Source organism: Cherax quadricarinatus, chromosome 44 (genome assembly GCF_038502225.1).
Source record: "Cherax quadricarinatus isolate ZL_2023a chromosome 44, ASM3850222v1, whole genome shotgun sequence".
Taxonomy (NCBI): Eukaryota; Metazoa; Arthropoda; class Malacostraca; order Decapoda; family Parastacidae; genus Cherax; species Cherax quadricarinatus.
Genome location: NC_091335.1, coordinates 32,407,994 through 32,425,870, shown reverse-complemented (window position 1 = coordinate 32,425,870; position 17,877 = coordinate 32,407,994). Strand labels below are relative to the sequence as shown.

At 42.5% G+C, this 17,877-nt stretch overlaps 1 protein-coding gene across 3 annotated transcripts in view; it reads right to left on the bottom strand.

Moving 5' to 3' along the window:
• LOC128702079 (uncharacterized) overlaps window positions 1-17,877 on the bottom strand; it is a 55,264-nt gene that overhangs the window by 15,433 nt on the left and 21,954 nt on the right. The gene's annotated exons all lie outside the window — the stretch shown is intronic.

Genomic DNA, 17,877 nt, shown 5'->3' with positions numbered 1-17,877 from the left:
GGGAAGATATACTAAGCAACACAGACCCCAACTTATGCCTAGAACAGATTAACTCGGTGGCACTCGATGTATGCACAAGGCTTATTCCTCTAAGAAAAAGGAGGAGTAGATGTAAAATAGAAAGAGACAGGCGCTCCCTTTACAGGCGACGGAAAAGAATAACAGAGCGGCTAAAAGAGGTCAATATATCTGAAATGCGCAGGGAGACACTGGTCAGAGAAATAGCAAGCATCGAACTTAAGCTAAAAGAATCCTTTAGGAGTCAGGAATCGCGGGAAGAACTAAAAGCCATAAATGAAATCGAAAGAAACCCAAAGTATTTCTTCTCCTATGCCAAATCAAAATCGAGAACAACGTCCAGTATTGGGCCCCTACTTAAACAAGATGGGTCCTACACAGATGACAGCAAGGAAATGAGTGAGCTACTCAAGTCCCAGTATGACTCAGTTTTTAGCAAGCCGCTAACCAGACTGAGAGTCGAAGATCAAAATGAATTTTTTATGAGAGAGCCACAAAATTTGATTAACACAAGCCTATCCGATGTTATCCTGACGCCAAATGATTTCGAACAGGCGATAAATGACATGCCCATGCACTCTGCCCCAGGGCCAGACTCATGGAACTCTGTGTTCATCAAGAACTGCAAGAAGGCCCTATCACGAGCCTTTTCCATCCTATGGAGAGGGAGCATGGACACGGGGGTCGTCCCACAGTTACTAAAAACAACTGACATAGCCCCACTCCACAAAGGGGGCAGTAAAGCAACAGCAAAGAACTACAGACCAATAGCACTAACATCCCATATCATAAAAATCTTTGAAAGGGTCCTAAGAAGCAAGATCACCACCCATCTAGAAACCCATCAGTTACACAACCCAGGGCAACATGGGTTTAGAACAGGTCGCTCCTGTCTGTCTCAACTATTGGATCACTACGACAAGGTCCTAAATGCACTAGAAGACAAAAAGATTGCAGATGTAATATATACAGACTTTGCAAAAGCCTTCGACAAGTGTGACCATGGCGTAATAGCGCACAAAATGCGTGCTAAAGGAATAACAGGAAAAGTCGGTCGATGGATCTATAATTTCCTCACTAACAGAACACAGAGAGTAGTCGTCAACAGAGTAAAGTCCGAGGCAGCTACGGTGAAAAGCTCTGTTCCACAAGGCACAGTACTCGCTCCCATCTTGTTTCTCATCCTCATATCCGACATAGACAAGGATGTCAGCCACAGCACCGTGTCTTCCTTTGCAGATGACACCCGAATCTGCATGACAGTGTCTTCCATTGCAGACACTGCAAAGCTCCAGGCGGACATCAACCAAATCTTTCAGTGGGCTGCAGAAAACAATATGAAGTTCAACGATGAGAAATTTTATTACTCAGATATGGTATACATGAGGAAATTAAATCTTCATCAGAGTACAAAACAAATTCTGGCCACAAAATAGAGCGAAACACCAACGTCAAAGACCTGGGAGTGATCATGTCGGAGGATCTCACCTTCAAGGACCATAACATTGTATCAATCGCATCTGCTAGAAAAATGACAGGATGGATAATGAGAACCTTCAAAACTAGGGAGACCAAGCCCATGATGACACTCTTCAGGTCACTTGTTCTATCTAGGCTGGAATATTGCTGCACACTAACAGCACCTTTCAAGGCAGGTGAAATTACCGACCTAGAAAATGTACAGAGAACTTTCACGGCGAGCATAACAGAGATAAATCACCTCAATTACTGGGAGCGCTTGAGGTTCCTAAACCTGTATTCCCTGGAATGCAGAAGGGAGAGATACATGATTATATACCCCTGGAAAATCTTAGAGGGACTAGTACCGAACTTGCACACGAAAATCACTCACTACTAAAGCAAAAGACTTGGCAGACGATGCACCATCCCTCCAATGAAAAGCAGGGGTGTCACTAGCACGTTAAGAGACCATACAATAAGTGTCAGGGGCCCGAGACTGTTCAACTGCCTCCCAGCACACATAAGGGGGATTACCAACAGACCCCTGGCAGCCTTCAAGCTGGCACTGGACAAGCACCTAAAGTCAGTTCCTGATCAGCCGGGCTGTGGCTCGTACATTGGTTTGCATGCAGCCAGCAGCAACAGCCTGGTTGATCAGGCTCTGATCCACCAGGAGGCCTGGTCACAGACCAGGCCGCGGGGGCGTTGACCCCCGGAACTCTCTCCAGGTAAACTCCAGGTATTATGTCATATTAGATCAATTGTGAGGCAAATAAGCTGTAGTGTTGATATTAGCGTAATAATAAAGCATATTCTCCGGCTTCATGAACTGAGCTCATGGCAACCGACAGTGGCTTCAAAGCCACCTTATCTTTAATGGATAATGTACTGTGTAGGTGCTTTACATAATGAGAAGCATTTCTTTTATTCATTGGAACCATGGCTAGGGCTAAAAGTAAGCAGGTTAAAACAATAAATGGAGAAAAAGAAATTGGAATGACTTATGCAGCAAGTAGCGCCACCAAACAGTACCAGCAGGTTGGTGTGGCGACCCTGGAAATTTGAAATTATGCTAGCCAAAATTAGTGCCGAATAACTGAAGGAACTGAATAACTGATTGCCGGATTTGTGATGGCAAACCTGTATATACTCATAAATTCTAGCGGCTTCAAATCAAGCAGGAGAAAGCTGGTAAGCCCACATGTGAGAGAATGGGTCTGTGTGGTCAGTGTGCACCATATAAAAAAAATCCTGCAGCACGCAGTGCATAATGAGAAAAAGAAAACTGACCGCTTTTTTTTAATTAAAATGCCACTTTGTGGTCTATTTTCATATAGTATTTATGGCTGTATTCTTATTTTCTTGGTCTCATTTGATAGAATGGAAAACATATAGAAATAGAGGTGATTTTGATTGGTTTTACTTTGAAAAGAACCTTGAAATGGAGCTCAAAGTAGGGGAAATGTTTAATTTTTGCCGATGTTCAAAAGTAAACAAATGATGTTTTTTTCCAATAAATGTCCAAGTAGCCATTCAAATATGCAGTCATGAATGGGCTGACATTTATACAATTATTACAATATTGCAGTAGTCTGCATAACAGTAAATCTTCTATTTTTTGTTTACCTGGAGTCTACCTGGAGGGCATTCCGGAGATCAACGCCCCCGTGGCCCGGTCCATGACCAGGCCTCCCAGTGGATCAGGGCCTGATCAATGAGGCTGTTACTGCTGGCTGCACGCAATCCAATGTACGAACCACAGCCCATCTGATCCGGCACCATCTTTAGGTATGTGTCCAGCTCCCTCTTGAAGACAACCAGGGGTCTTCCCGTAATGCGCCTTATTGCTGGTGGGAGGCTGTTGAACAGTCTTGGGCCCCGGAAACTTATGGTGTTTACTCTTAGTGTACCAGTGACGTCCCTACTTTTCACTGGGGGTATGTTGCATCGCCTGCCAAGTCTTTTGCTTTCGTATGGAGTGATTGCTGTGTGCATATTAGGGTCTAGTCCCTCCAGAATCTTCCAGGTGTAGATTATGATATATCTCTCTCCCCTGCGCTCTAGTGAGTACAAGTCAAGTGCTTCCAGGCGCTCCCAGTAGTTAAGGTGTTTGATGGAACTTATACGTGCAGTAAAGGTTCTCTGTACATTCTCTAGCTCTGCAATTTCACCTGCCTTGAATGGGGATGTTAATGTACAGCAGTATTCCAGCCTAGAAAGAATAAGTGATTTAAAAAGGATCATCATTGGCTTAGCATCTCTTGTCTTGAATGTTCTCATTATCCATCCTATCAGTTTCCTAGCAGATGTGATAGTGGCATTGTTGTGTTCCTTGAAGGTGAGGTCTTCGGACATTACCACACACAGGTTCTTCACATTACTTTTCCTCTCTATTGTGTGATTGGAGTTTGTAATATACTCAGTTCTAGTTATTATTTCCTCCAGTTTTCCATAACGGAGTAGTTGGAATTTGTCTTCATTGAACATCATATTGTTTTCTGTTGCCCATTGGAAAACTTGGTTTATATCTTCTTGGAGCTTTGTAGTGTCCTCAATGGATGACACTCATGCAGATCCTAGTATCGTCTGCAAAAGATGATACAGTGCTGTGGTTTACATCTCTGTCTATGTCTGATATGAGAATAAGGAACATGATAGGTGCGAGTAATGTGCCTTGTGGGACAGAGCCCTTCACTATGGCAGCATCTGATTTAACTCTGTTTACCACTACTCTTTGTGTGCGATTGGTTAGAAAGTTGAAGATCCATCTGCCTACTTTGCCAGTAATCCCTTTAGCATGCATTTTGTGTGCTGTTACACCATGGTCGCACTTATCAAAGGCTTTTGCAAAGTCTGTGTATACTACATCCGCATTCTGTTTGTTTTCCGGTGCATCTAGGATCATATCATAGTGGTCAAGCAGTTGCGAAAGGCAGGAGCGACCTGCTCTGAAACCATGTTGCCCTGGGTTGTGCAATTTTTGGGAGTCCAGGTGGTTTGCTATCCTGCTTCTTAGAACTCTTTCAAAGATTTTTGTGATGTGGGATGTTAAAGCTATTGGTCTATAGTTCTTAGCTACTGCTTTGCTGCCACCTTTATGGAGTGGGGCTATATCTGTTGTTTTTAGTGACTGTGGAATCTTGCCTGTGTCTAAGCTCCTTCTCCATAGCATACTTCGGGCCAGTGAGAGGGGTTTCTTGCAGTTTTTAATGAACACCGAGTTCCACGAGTCTGGGCCTGGGGCTGAGTGCATGGGCATGTCGTCGATGGCTTTCTCAAAGTCTAGTGGAGTTAAAGTTGTCATAAATCTGACCTACATTGGCAGGGTTTTGAGGCTTATTCATGAAAAAATTGTTTGGATCGTCTATCTTTAAACTGGTTAGTGGCTCGCTGAACACTGAGTCATACTGCGATTTCAGTATCTCGCTCATTTCTTTGTTGTCGTCAGTGTAGGATCCATCTTGTCTGAACAGGGGGGGATATACTAGAAGTGGTTTTTGACTTGTTTTTGGCATATGAAAAGAAATATTTTGAATTTCTTTCAATTTCATTAATCGCTTTTAGCTCCTCGTCTCTCCTGGATCCTGTACGAGTCCTCCTTTAACTTCAGCTCAATATTTTCCACTTCCCTGGTTAGCACTTCCTTCCATGTATCGGATAATCTGGCATTCTTGAGGAGCTCAATGATTCTTTGTCTTCTCCTGTAGAGGGAGCGTCTCTCTCTCTCCACTTTACAGTGGACCCCCGCATACCGCACACATTGCATACCATACAATCCGCATACCGCTCGCTTTTTTCGCAAAAATTTTGCCTCACATACCGCCCAAAAACCCGCTCACCGCTCTTCGTCCGAGACGCGTCCAATGTGCGGCCTGAGCCACGCTCACATGTTCCGCCGGTGGCATTGTTTACCAGCCAGCCTCCGCGGTAACATCCAAGCATACAATCGGAACATTTCGTATTATTACAGTGTTTTTGGTGATTTTTTCTGGAAAATAAGTGACCATGGGCCCCAAGAAAGCTTCTAGTGCCAACCCTACAGCAATAAGGGTGAGAATTACTATAGAGATGAAGAAAAAGATGATTGATAAGTATGAAAGTGGAGTGCGTGTCTCCAAGCTGGCCAGGTTGTATAATAAACCCCAATCAACCATCGCTACTATTGGTGGTACAGCTGCTGCTGCTGCTGCTGTACCACCGTCAGCTGCTGCTGCTGCTGTTGTACCACCGTCAGCTGCTGCTGTAGTACCGTCTGCTGCTGCTGTAGCATCGTCTGCTGCTGCTGTAGCATCGTCTGCTGCTGCTGTAGCATCGTCTGCTGCTGCTGTAGCATCGTCTGTTGCTGCTGTAGCATCGTCTGCTGCTGCTGTAGCATCGTCTGCTGCTGCTGTAGCATCATCTGTTGCTGCTGTAGCATCGTCTGTTGCTGCTGTAGCATCGTCTGTTGCTGCTGTACCACCGTCAGCTGCTGCTGCTGCTGTAGCACCGTTATTGGTGTGGCTTATTGAGAATACCAAGAAACAATTAACCCCAGAGGATTTGCCACCCAGGATAACCCAAAAAAGTCAGTGTCATCGAAGACTGTCTAACTTATTTCCATTGGGGTCCTTAATCTTGTCTCCCAGGATGCAACCCACACCAGTCGACTAACACCCAGGTGAACAGGGAAAAATGCCTGGAACTAGTGCTCATATTGGTGAATTTAAAGCCAGCAAAGGTTGGTTTGAGAGATTTAACCCTTTGAGGGTCGACAGGCCCTCTCCGAAACTCGTTCTCAGGGTCGGCCAAATTTAAAAAAAAAAAAATTATTTTCTCTTATGAAAAGATAGAGAATCTTTTCCCGATCATAAAGACACCAAAAGTTTGAAATTTGATAGAAAACTTACGGAATTATGCTCTCGCAAAGTTAGCGGTCTCGGCGATGTTTACGCAGCGGCGATTTTGCCCACTTTGAGCCCCATTTTCGGCCAATTTCACTGTACTAGTCGACAAAAAACATGAATATTTCGCTAGAACTCCATTTTTTCTATCGAATGGGTGCAAGAAACCACCCATTTATAAATTCAACTATCCAGTACAGTGGTCAGAATTTAGCAATTTTGCCAATTTCACACAAATTTCAAAAGATGCCAATTTCCGAATAGGGTCCAGAATAAACAAGAAAGACATTCCTGGCACTAAAATGACATTTCCTCTAGTCATTAGTCACGTCTCAAGGCCCCTCTTATATTCTTTTGCTTCCCACTTTGAATTTTTATTCTCACAAAAAATATAAGATTTACTGTTATGCAGACTACTGCATTAGTGTAAAAAATGGTATAAATATTATTGGTGCACTTGTAAAAGAATATTAGACTCACCAGTTGACGTGTATTGCACGCTTGGCACGATTTGTTTACTTTTGAAGTTTGGTAAAAATCGAACATTTCTGCTACTTTGAGCTCAATTTCAAGGCACCTTTCATTGTAAAACCAGTCAAAATCATCTCAATTTCTGTAATATGTCTTCCATTCTATAAAATGAGACCAAGAAAACTAGAATACAACAATAAATACCATACGAAAATACACTGCAAAGTCGCTGATTTATTAAAAAAAAATGGTCAAAGTTTTTTTTTTCTCATTATGCACTGTTTGCTGCAGGATTTTTTTTAGACTGTGCACACTGACCACATAGACCCATTCTTTCATATGAAGGCCTACCAGCTTTCTCCCACTAGATTTGAGGCCGCTAGAATTTATGAGTACTAGTACGTCAAAAACCCCTACGCGTAAAACGTACTAGTACGACCAAAACCCTCAAAGGGTTAAGAATCGTAGTGGCATACACAGTGTGATAAGGCCTGTTCTGGAAGAAAATGCCAAACAGGACCTACAGTACTCAGGAGGAAAAGGCACTCCCAGGACACAGTGTCTCATCAGTCATTGCTGCATCTTCAATAAGGTAAGTGTCATTTATTCTTCATTTAGTAGAGTAGTACATGCACAATATATATTGTGCATGTACTACTCTACTATTGTGCATGTATCCTTCTCTTTGTGTGTAGGAAAATGTATATTTCATGTGGTAAAATTTTTTTTTTCATACTTTTGGGTGTCTTGCACGGATTAATTTGATTTCCATTATTTCTTATGGGGAAAATTCATTCGCATACCGAACATTTCGCATAACAATCAGCCCTCTTGCACGGATTCAAGTCGCTATGCGGGGGTCCACTGTACTTCTTTTCTTTTGTCTTATAGGAATATACCTTGAACATACTTCAGCTACCAGGAGGGTGATCTTTTCGAGGCATTGGTTAGGGTCCATGTAATTTAAGATATCCTCCCAGCATGTTTCATTTAGGGTATAGTTTACCTGATCCCAGATGATGTTCTTGTTGTTGAAGTTGAGTTTGGTAAAGGTACCCTCATAACTGAATGCATCTTGCCGATCAGGACTCCTGTGCATGTAAGTCTGGACTTCGATTAGATTGTGATGAGAATTTGTTGTTTTTGATATTGTTATATTCCTTACCATGTCCTCATTATTTGTGAAAATAAGGTCCAGTGTGTTCTCCAGTCTTGTTGGCTCCACTATTTGCTGACTTAGGGTGTGTTTGTTGCAGAAATTCAGCAGCTCCTGTGTGTGTGTGACCTTTCATCTGAGCTACATCCAGGGATTATTTCTGCTACGACATTATTTGCTATATTCTTCCATTTTGTGTGTCTTAGATTGAAGTCACCAAGCAGCAAGATGTTTGGGGATGGAGCTGGAAAGTTGTCCAGACAGGAGTCGATTTTTGACAGTTGTTCTTTGAACTGTTGGGAAGTTGCATCCGGTGGCTTATGTACAAGCACAATGACCAAGTTTTGGTTCTCGATTTTTATTGTCAGAACTTCAACTACATCATTTGTGGTGTTCAGTATCTCTGTGCAAATGAGCGACTCTTTGACAAACAGGCCAACCCTCCCTTGTTGCCTGTTTTTTCTGTCGCATCTAAAAAGGATGTATCCAGGTATCCATATTTCACTGTCAAAGTAGTCTTTTGTGTGGGTCTCTGTGAAGGCTGCAAACAGTGAATTTGACACCCCTAGAAGTCCACTAATGAAAGGTATTTTGTTGTTGGTGGATGGCTTAAGGACCTGTATATTAGCAAATATAAATGAGGTTGAATTGCATGTCTGTTGGGGGATATTTTGTTGTTGGCATCAGTAGCTGTGAGCCCGGAGGTGCCACTGGCTGTGCCTCCAGTCCAACAAGGCTCCAAGGTGGACTATTTTGGTTATCTCTTTCCATTTTCTTTCTTTGTTTCCTACCACTAAAAAATCACTTGGGGTGTTGTCATAGCTACTATGATGTGTTGTATGGGGTGTGTGCTTCCTGGTCCCTTTTAGATGATATGCAATGCAATTGGAATTGTAACATTGTTTTTCAAGGACTGAAGACTGACATATCTCCGGGTGGAAGTATTTGCAAGAGGTAGAACGACACACTCCCTTAGACAGGAGGTCACGGCATTTTTTTGGGATGCTCAAAGTTGCATGCCCCATTCGTTTTCCCTGATATTCCGTGTTTACAGATGCCCCAAACATAGTATTTGTACCATTTTGTTTTTGGCTGGGTACAATTCGTGCTGGATGTATTCTTAATCTGTGCTGGCCCTAGGGCTGCACTACAGTCCTCCATAGCCAATCCAGAGACACCACCATCTGTTGTCATGGCACCAACATTTTTCCTGGGAGGGGACTCCCCAACTACATCAGTACTAGAGGCTATGACTGTGATGGTTGCAGAAGAGTCTACCCCAGAGGAGGGCTCCTCTACTACATCTGTACTAGGGGCTATGGCGTTGGTGGCTGTGGAGGAGTCTAACTGAATCGGGATTTTCACAATGGCTGGGGGCTGGGTCTGGGTCAGCCCTAAGGCTGGGGACTGAACTAGCTTTTGTTTCCTGTGTTTTTTCCAGTGTGTATCTGCTTATTTTTGGGTCAGTTGTTGTAGACGACACAGAGAGTCGCCGTCCAGCCGCCGTGGAGAGAAGATGTGTCGTTCCTGCTCTTCGGTTATCCTGAGTAATTCGCTACCAGAGCAACTCTGAACACTGTTACCCGAGATTTTTCTTGGGTTATCCTGAGTTGTTCTCGACCAGAGTTGAGAGGAAACTTGCTGGCAGTCACTTCGAGCCCCATCCCATCAAGAGGGTAAGGCAGTGACTTGCCTGCTTGTTCACCCCTCTCTTCCCCATCTCCCCATCCTTCCCTATCCTCCCCTCACCCAAACATCTACACTGGCCCACACACTAACACACTACATACATTGCTATCCTTCTGACTTTCCTATCTTCTTCTTTTTCGGCAACTTCGCTTTGGCGAGTTAACACAAGGCATTTTGACCATCCGGTAGCCCATGTGGTTTTTTAAAATCCGGCCGATCTTTGCCTTGGGCCCTTTCCCCCTCACCACTCGAGGGTAGGCTATCTTAGGGGCTGACCTTCATAAGTCAGCTGAAATAGGATGTCAGGGCTAACACTAAGGAAAGACCCTTTTTGCTAAAGCAACTTCTGTGCCAGATGTACCTTCCTGGACATCATAGCACGGATAAGAGTAAGATTACGTGTTGCTGACAACCAAAAGTCGAAGGAAGAAATTCTAGAATGTATTTGCTCGAATTCAACTGTTGCTCCAGTTGAGGTTTTTCAAACCCACGCTAGGGCAGTACTTCTCCTCTCTTCTGAAGAAGAGTTACTTCAACTGCTCAAGCAAGATGTCCTAGAAAAATTGAAGACTTCGGGTATTACCCCAGTTGCACCTGAAAGCTATCAAGCACAACAAACTGTGTTTGTGGCCAGAATTAACAGCTTCATGAGAGAGAGCACAGTGAATGAAATTGTTGATGACTTTAATAGGGAGAATTCTGAATTTCATGCTGTCGAAGCATATAAATTCACTAAACATGGCAACAACCAGGTAACATTAAAGTTAATACTTGAGACACCTGAAGCAGCCAAACTAGTGTGTCAAAATGGCTTCAAATGTTTTGGCACCAGATGTACACCTGTCCAAATCTCTCTTGAGAGGTTTGTCAGTGTTACACAATGTTACAAATGTTACACATTTGGTCATACCACCAACAAATGCAGTACCCAAGCACTGATTTGCAGCATATGCTCTGGCCAACATTCCTTTAAAGATTGTCAGAACAAAACTAAGCCCAAGTATGTCCTCTGCAATGGTAAACATCATGCTGTTTCTGCTATCTGTCCCGAGAGGAAAAAGGAAATTCAGAAAATTCTAGAAGCCAAGAAACTATCCAATTCTAAGAAGACCACTCCCCAGGCACCTCCAACAATGTCACAATTTTCCTTCCCAGCTTTGCCTGGATCTAGTGGGACTCCTCAGGTCCCTTCCACTGGTTCCAATGTTTGGAATTCTGCCCCTCTTGGAGTGCCCCAATCTAACCCTCGCCTACAACATACACAAACCCAACAACAAGGTTCAGCCTCATCTCCTATGTCTCAGGTATCCACAGCCGGGGATATGACGAGAGCGCAACTAATGTATATGATGGCCAAGGACATAGCAGGTGGTGACATTCAACTCTGCTCTAATATTTTCAATGATTTGTTAATGGCTAATGGGATCACTCCCATTACTATCCCAGATAATGTTAAGGTTATTATGGCCCAGCCCTCTCAAAACAGGAAGTATGTACCCTACTCTACTTCTACAAGTAAGCCTAATCCATCTCGTGTTCAGGAATCACCCGCCTCGCATACCCAGGTTGTCAACTCCCCTCAACCCGATGAGTCAATACCTGACCCTAACGATGCCCCAGAGATTGGTGCTTACTCTTCCGCTATTGCAGCTGATCCTGTTGAACAGGAACTTTCCCAGGGTAATTCACCTAACCTACCAAATTTTCCCTTGGAGCCTCTACAGTCTCCCATTAACTCTCATGAGCCTCTGCTTCCTGAAACTGGGAATATCAGTTTTCTGATGATGACTCTAATGATTCTGTTAATATTACCAACTCTAGTGAGGATGGTGACACTTTTAGTACACAAGCAACTATTCAGAATTTCCCTCCTCCCCTTGACGAGTCCAGCAGGGATAGTGTGTATACCAAACATGACGTTACTTGCAGGCGTTCAGACCGCAATACATGTGCGAAGTGCAAAAAATAATGGGGATTACAATTTTCCAACTTAATGTTCAACATTTCTTTAATAACCGTTACCTTCTTGAAGCTGAACTACATAATTACAATCTTGATGTTATACAGTGGACCCCGGTATTCGATATTAATCCGTTCCTGAGAGCTCAACGGGTACCGAAAATATCGAAAAGTGAATCAATTTTCCTTGTAAGAAATAATGGAAATCAAATTAATCTGTGCAAGACACCCAAAAGTATGAAAAAAAAAATTTTACTACATGAAATATTAAGTTTAATGCAATAGAATAATTACAATAACAACAATAACAATAGAATAATTGACACTTACCTTTAATGAAAATCTGGTGATGATTGATGGGATGGGAGGAGGGGAGAGGTGTTAGTGTTTAGAAGGGGAATCCCCTTCCATTAGGACTTAAGGTAGCAAGTCCTTTTCCGGGGTTACTTCCCTTCTTTTAATGCCACTAGGACCAGCTTGAGAGTCACTGGACCTCTGTCGCACAACATATCTGTCCATAGTGGCCTGTACCTCCCGTTCCTTTATGACATTCCTAAAGCGTTTCACAACATTGTCAGTGTAACAGTCACCAGCACGGCTTGCAATAGCTGTGTTAGGGTGAATGTCATCAAACAAGGTTTGCACTTTAAGCCACATTGCACACATTTCCTTAATCTTTGAAGTAGGCAACTTCTTCAATTTCTCTATCCCCTCCTCCAAAGCAGTTTCCTCAGGTGTGGCCTCTTGCTGTTGAAGATGATCTAGCAGCTCATCAGTGGTTAGTTCTTCATTGTCCTCCTCCACCAACTCTTCCACATCCTCCCCACTAACCTCCAACCCCAAGGACTTCCCCAATGCCACAATGGATTCCTCAACTGGCATAGGCTTCTCAGGGTTAGCCTCAAATCCTTCAAAATCCCTTTTGTCTACACATTCTGGCCACAGTTTTTTCCAAGCAGGTTCAAGGTCCTCTTAGTCACTCCCTCCCAAGCCATACCTATAAGGTTTATACAATTGAGGATATTAAAGTGATCCTTCCAAAACTCTTTTAGAGTCAGTTGAGTTTCTGTGGACACTACAAAGCACTTTTGAAACATAGCTTTTGTGTACAGTTTCTTGAAGTTGGAAATGACCTGCTGGTCCATGGGCTGCAGGAGAGGAGTGGTATTAGGAGGCAAAAACTTGACCTTAATGAAGCTCATGTCCCCAGAAAGTCACTCTGCCAAGTCTGTAGGATGACCAGGGGCATTGTCTAATACCAGGAGGCACTTAAGGTCTAATTTCTTTTCAATTAGGTAATTTTTCACAGTGGGGACAAATGCATGGTGTAACCAGTCATAGAAAAAGTCCCTAGTGACCCATGCCTTACTGTTTGCCCTCCACAGCACACACAAATTAGTCTTGAGGACATTCCATCCCATACCCCGGCCGGGATTGAACCCGCAGTCAGAGAGTCTCAAAACTCCAGCCCGTCGCGTTAACCACTAGACCAGCTAGCCACAATAAGATTCGTCCAACTAGGTATATACCTAGTTGGATGAATCTTATTGTGGCTAGCTGGTCTAATGGCTAACGCGACGGGCTGGAGTTTTGAGACTCTTTGACCGCGGGTTCAATCCTGGCCGGGGTATGGTTTGTTTGCAATCGTGTCATTACGATTTCATGAGTCTTGAGGACATTGTTTTTCCTGAACACACTGGGAGTTTCAGAGTGATACACCAATAAAGGCTTCACTTTGCAATCACCACTAGCATTGGCACACATCAACAGAGTAAGCCTGTCTTTCATAGGCTTATGTCCTGGGAGTGCCTTTTCTTCCTGAGTAACATAGGTCCTGCTTGGCATTTTCTTCCAAAACAGGCCTGTTTCGTCGCAATTAAACACTTGTTCAGGTTTCAAGTCTTCACTGTCTATGTAATCCTTGAATTCTTTCACATATTTTTCAGCTGCTTTTTGGTCTGAACTGGCAGCCTCACCATGCCTAATCACACTATGTATGCCACTACGATTCTTAAATGTTTCAAACCAACCTTTGCTGGCCTTAAATTCACTCACATCAGCACTAGTTGCAGGCAATTTCTTTACCAAATCGTCATGCAACTGCCTAGCCTTTTCACAAATGATCGCTTGAGAGATGCTATCTCCTGCTATCTGTTTTTCATTTATCCACACCAATTACAGTCTCTCAACATTTTCTAACACTTGCGGTCGCTGTTTCGTAATCACAGTTGCACCTTTTGCAAGAACAGCTTCCTTGATTGCCGTTTTCCTGGTCACTATAGTAGAGATGGTTGATTGGGGTTTATTATACAACCTGACCACCTCCGACACACGCCCTCCACTTTCGTACTTTGCAATTATCTCTTTCTTCATTTCAATAGTCATTAGCACCTTTTTTCTCGAAGGGTTGGCACTAGAAGCTTTCTTGGGGCCCATGGTGACTTATTTTGCAGAAACAAGCACCAAAAACAGTGATAATGTGGAATGTACCGAATGTATCCTTAGATGCGCACACACTGGCTGGCTTGTAAACACTGGCACACATGGGGCAGTTCAGGCCACACGTGGACACGTCTCGTACGAATCGTATCGAATACCGGGCTTACGATCGGATACCGAGGCAAAATTTTTGCAATATAATGCATTGAATACCAGATTTATCGAATACCGATGCCATCGAATACCGGGGCTCCACTGTACTCTTGAATGAAACAGCTGCTAGAGTTGATCAACATATTAAATTATGTGGTTACTCTACTGTGGAGAAATCGAGAGGACCCTATAGTGGCATAGCCATCTTAGTTAAATTAGGCTATGCATTTAGAAATATTCATGTTGATGAAGATAACATTCTTGCAATCGAACTGACGACGTCTCATGGCCAACTATTGATAGGAACTAGATATTTTCCCCCAAGACAACCATATACATGTATAGAGTCAATTCCTCTACATAGGATATTAATTAAGCAGAAATATTCCAACAATTCTATTGGGAAATTTTAATGCTCATCACCCTGCCCTCTTTAACTGTGGAGTTGGTAATCCACTGGGTGACTTGAAAGGAAAACAACTATTTAATATCATGACAGCCAGAAACTTGTCATTTCAAGGCCCATTCTTTAACCCTTTGAGGGTTTTCGTCGTACTAGTACGTCTTACGCGTAGGGGTTTTTGACGTACTAGTACGCATAAATTCTAGCGGCCTCAAATCTCGCAGGAATAGGCTGATAAGCCTAGATGTGAGAGAATGGGTCTGTGTGGTGGGTGTGTGCAGTAGGAAAAAAATCTGGGACCCAGTGGTGCATTGTGGGAATGCCATCATAGTACACAATTTCCACGTGCCCTGCGGTAAGAAGTTCCTCACTCCTCGGCGAATTGGGACACTTTTGTTCCCCAGTGACAGTTCTAATACAGATGGAAGTGACAGTGAAGATGAGTTTCAAGGTTCTGGTGAGGTTTTGACTGAAACTAATGACCATAATATGGGTAATAGTGAGGAAAACCCAGACCACCCACAGCCTTCCACCTCTGGTGCTGGGCCATCTTGTTCAAGTTCAGTTGTACCAGAATCAAAGAGGAAACTCCTATTTTCCAAAATCCCAGACTCAGATGTGAGCATTGGTGATGATAGTGATAGTGATTATGAACTACAAGCTCTTCAAACTTGTTCCAAGAAAGGAGGAGGAGGAGGAGGCAGAGGAGGAGGAGGCAGAGGAGGAGGAGGCAAGAGGAGGAGGAGGCAAGAGGAGGAGGAGGCAGAGGAGGAGGAGGCAGAGGAGGAGGAGGAAGAAGAAGAGGAGGAGGAGGAGGAAGAAGAGGAGGAGGAGGAGGAAGAAGAGGAGGAGGAAGAGGAGGAGGAGGAGGAAGAGGAGGAGGAGGAGGAGGAAGAAGAAGAATACGTAATGATAACAATAATACATAATAATAATACATAATAATAATAATACATAATAATAATAATACATAATAATAATAATACATAATAATAATAATACATAATAATAATAGGTAATAATAATAATATGTAATAAATGTTCACCCATGACAGTAACAAGATAAGGGGAGATAACATCTGATAAGTGCTGACGTTTGATGAGGGTAAATGAGGGTAGAGCTGATGCCAAAAGATGAGATGAACATCGCCCTCCCTTTGTTTTTGCTGGTATACTAACATTTCTGTCTATCTATTTGCCTGTCTGTCAAGCTCCCTGTCTATCCATCTAGCTCTCTGTCTCAGAGAGCCACAAGACTGCGTCATCACTTTTACTCACATCTTCAAGCCGAGTATAGCACTTTGTCTGGGTTTCTTGGGTTATCCTAGGTAATTTATACTATGTATACTTGTATTTATGTGTACCTGTGAGACAGAGATAGACAGACAGATAGAAAGAGAGAGACAGATTGAAAGAGATAGAATGAGGGAGAAAGATAAAACACCATTGTGTATGACACCATGTTTCAGAGTTCCACAAGCTGCAGAACTAATAGGAATATGTTCAGTGACTGTATATTGGTATATATATTATAGAACAATAATAATAAACAATGTTTTGTATTGTTTGTTTTTGTAAACAAGTTTTGTAAACAATATATTGATAATTATGTGTGTGTGCTTATTGTGTTGTATACAACGAGTGTATATATGTACATTGCACCTTACTTTGGTCTCATAGGCCACATAAGTTATGTGAAAAAATAAAATAGTGAAAAAAACAATAAACCTTCAAATACAAGTAAATCAAAGTTTACCGGGTGAGCGGCAGTCGCCGCTGTTGCCATACGCGGCTCATTTTCTGCAAACTTCATGCATCCATATCTCCGTAAGTATTGATGGTAAAAATTTTTTGTTTATCCTATAATGTTTAGAAAAAAAAACTCTATTTTTTCATAAGAAAAAATAATTTTTTTTTTTTTTGAAATTTGGCCGACCCTGAGAACGAGTTTCGGAGAGGGCCTGTCGACCCTCAAAGGGTTAAATCGTATATTGGTCCTCATCCAGGGACACCAGATATAGGCCTGACAGAGACTGTGACCTCTTTCATTGTCGTTTCTCTCCTGATGGAAACGTAGGATCTGACCATATCCCAGTTATAATACAACTACAAACTTCTCCATTTAGAATACCTGTACCTCCTAAACCCAACCTCAACACCCTAGGATCTGACCCCTTCAGGGCATTTCTGGGTGAAGATGAAATTGTGTCATTGGAAAATCTACCTTCCACTGCAATTGATGATGCGATCAGGTCCCTTCACAATCAAATAATTATGCTACTAATGCAACTTGCCAATTAGCTTCCACAAAGATCTACCAACAATATAAACCTACGAGGGAAATTAGAGACAGTATGAGAAATTATCAAACAGAATGTTGAAGGCATTTTCAAACGCAGCAACCACCAATAGCTACTTTGTATAGAATGAGGCAAGAATTAATTAACATGATTAGTCATCATAAACGTGACTTATGGAAATTGCTAGTTCTAAAAGCTAACCAGTATTAACGAGAGCCTGCAAAATTTTGGAGTAAGATTCGGCAACTTTTAGGTGCAAAACACAAGGCTCCTACCTACCTAATTCATACCTTCACTGATGATGATGATGAAGAGGTTGAGATTAAACTTGATGATCCACAGGACCAGGCTAATTTGATGGGTGATGTATCGGAGAAAATTCTCTCCCACAATAACAGTCATTGATTTAATAATAATCACTATCAGTTGGTCAATGAATGGAGCGATGAGAACTTAGCTGATCTACAACCACTACCTACCATCGATACATCAACTCTTGAAGAGGCACACCCACTTACCAGACCTATCACACTACTTGAGACGAGTCAAGTTATTGGAAGAATGCAAAATAGAGCCCCTGGTCTCTCTGGAATAACAATGAAACAAATAAAGTTCCTACCCAGAAATTGTAAACAGTCTTTAGTTAATATCTTTAATGCCATCTTGGCCTCCGGACATTTCCCAGTGGTTTTTAAGACTGCTAGGATGATCTTTCTTGCTAAACCCAATAAAAACATCCATCAACCAGAAAACTATAGACCTATATCCTTACTTGAAGTCACTGGGAAAGTTCTTGAAAAGATCATTTCCAACAGAATGAACTACTATATGGAGTTTAACCACCATTTTACTGAAAAACAGTTTGGCTTTAGGACACACAGAGGTACCCATCATGCAATAAATATTATTTTTGATACTGTAACGAGTCTGAAACATCAGGGCAATCTT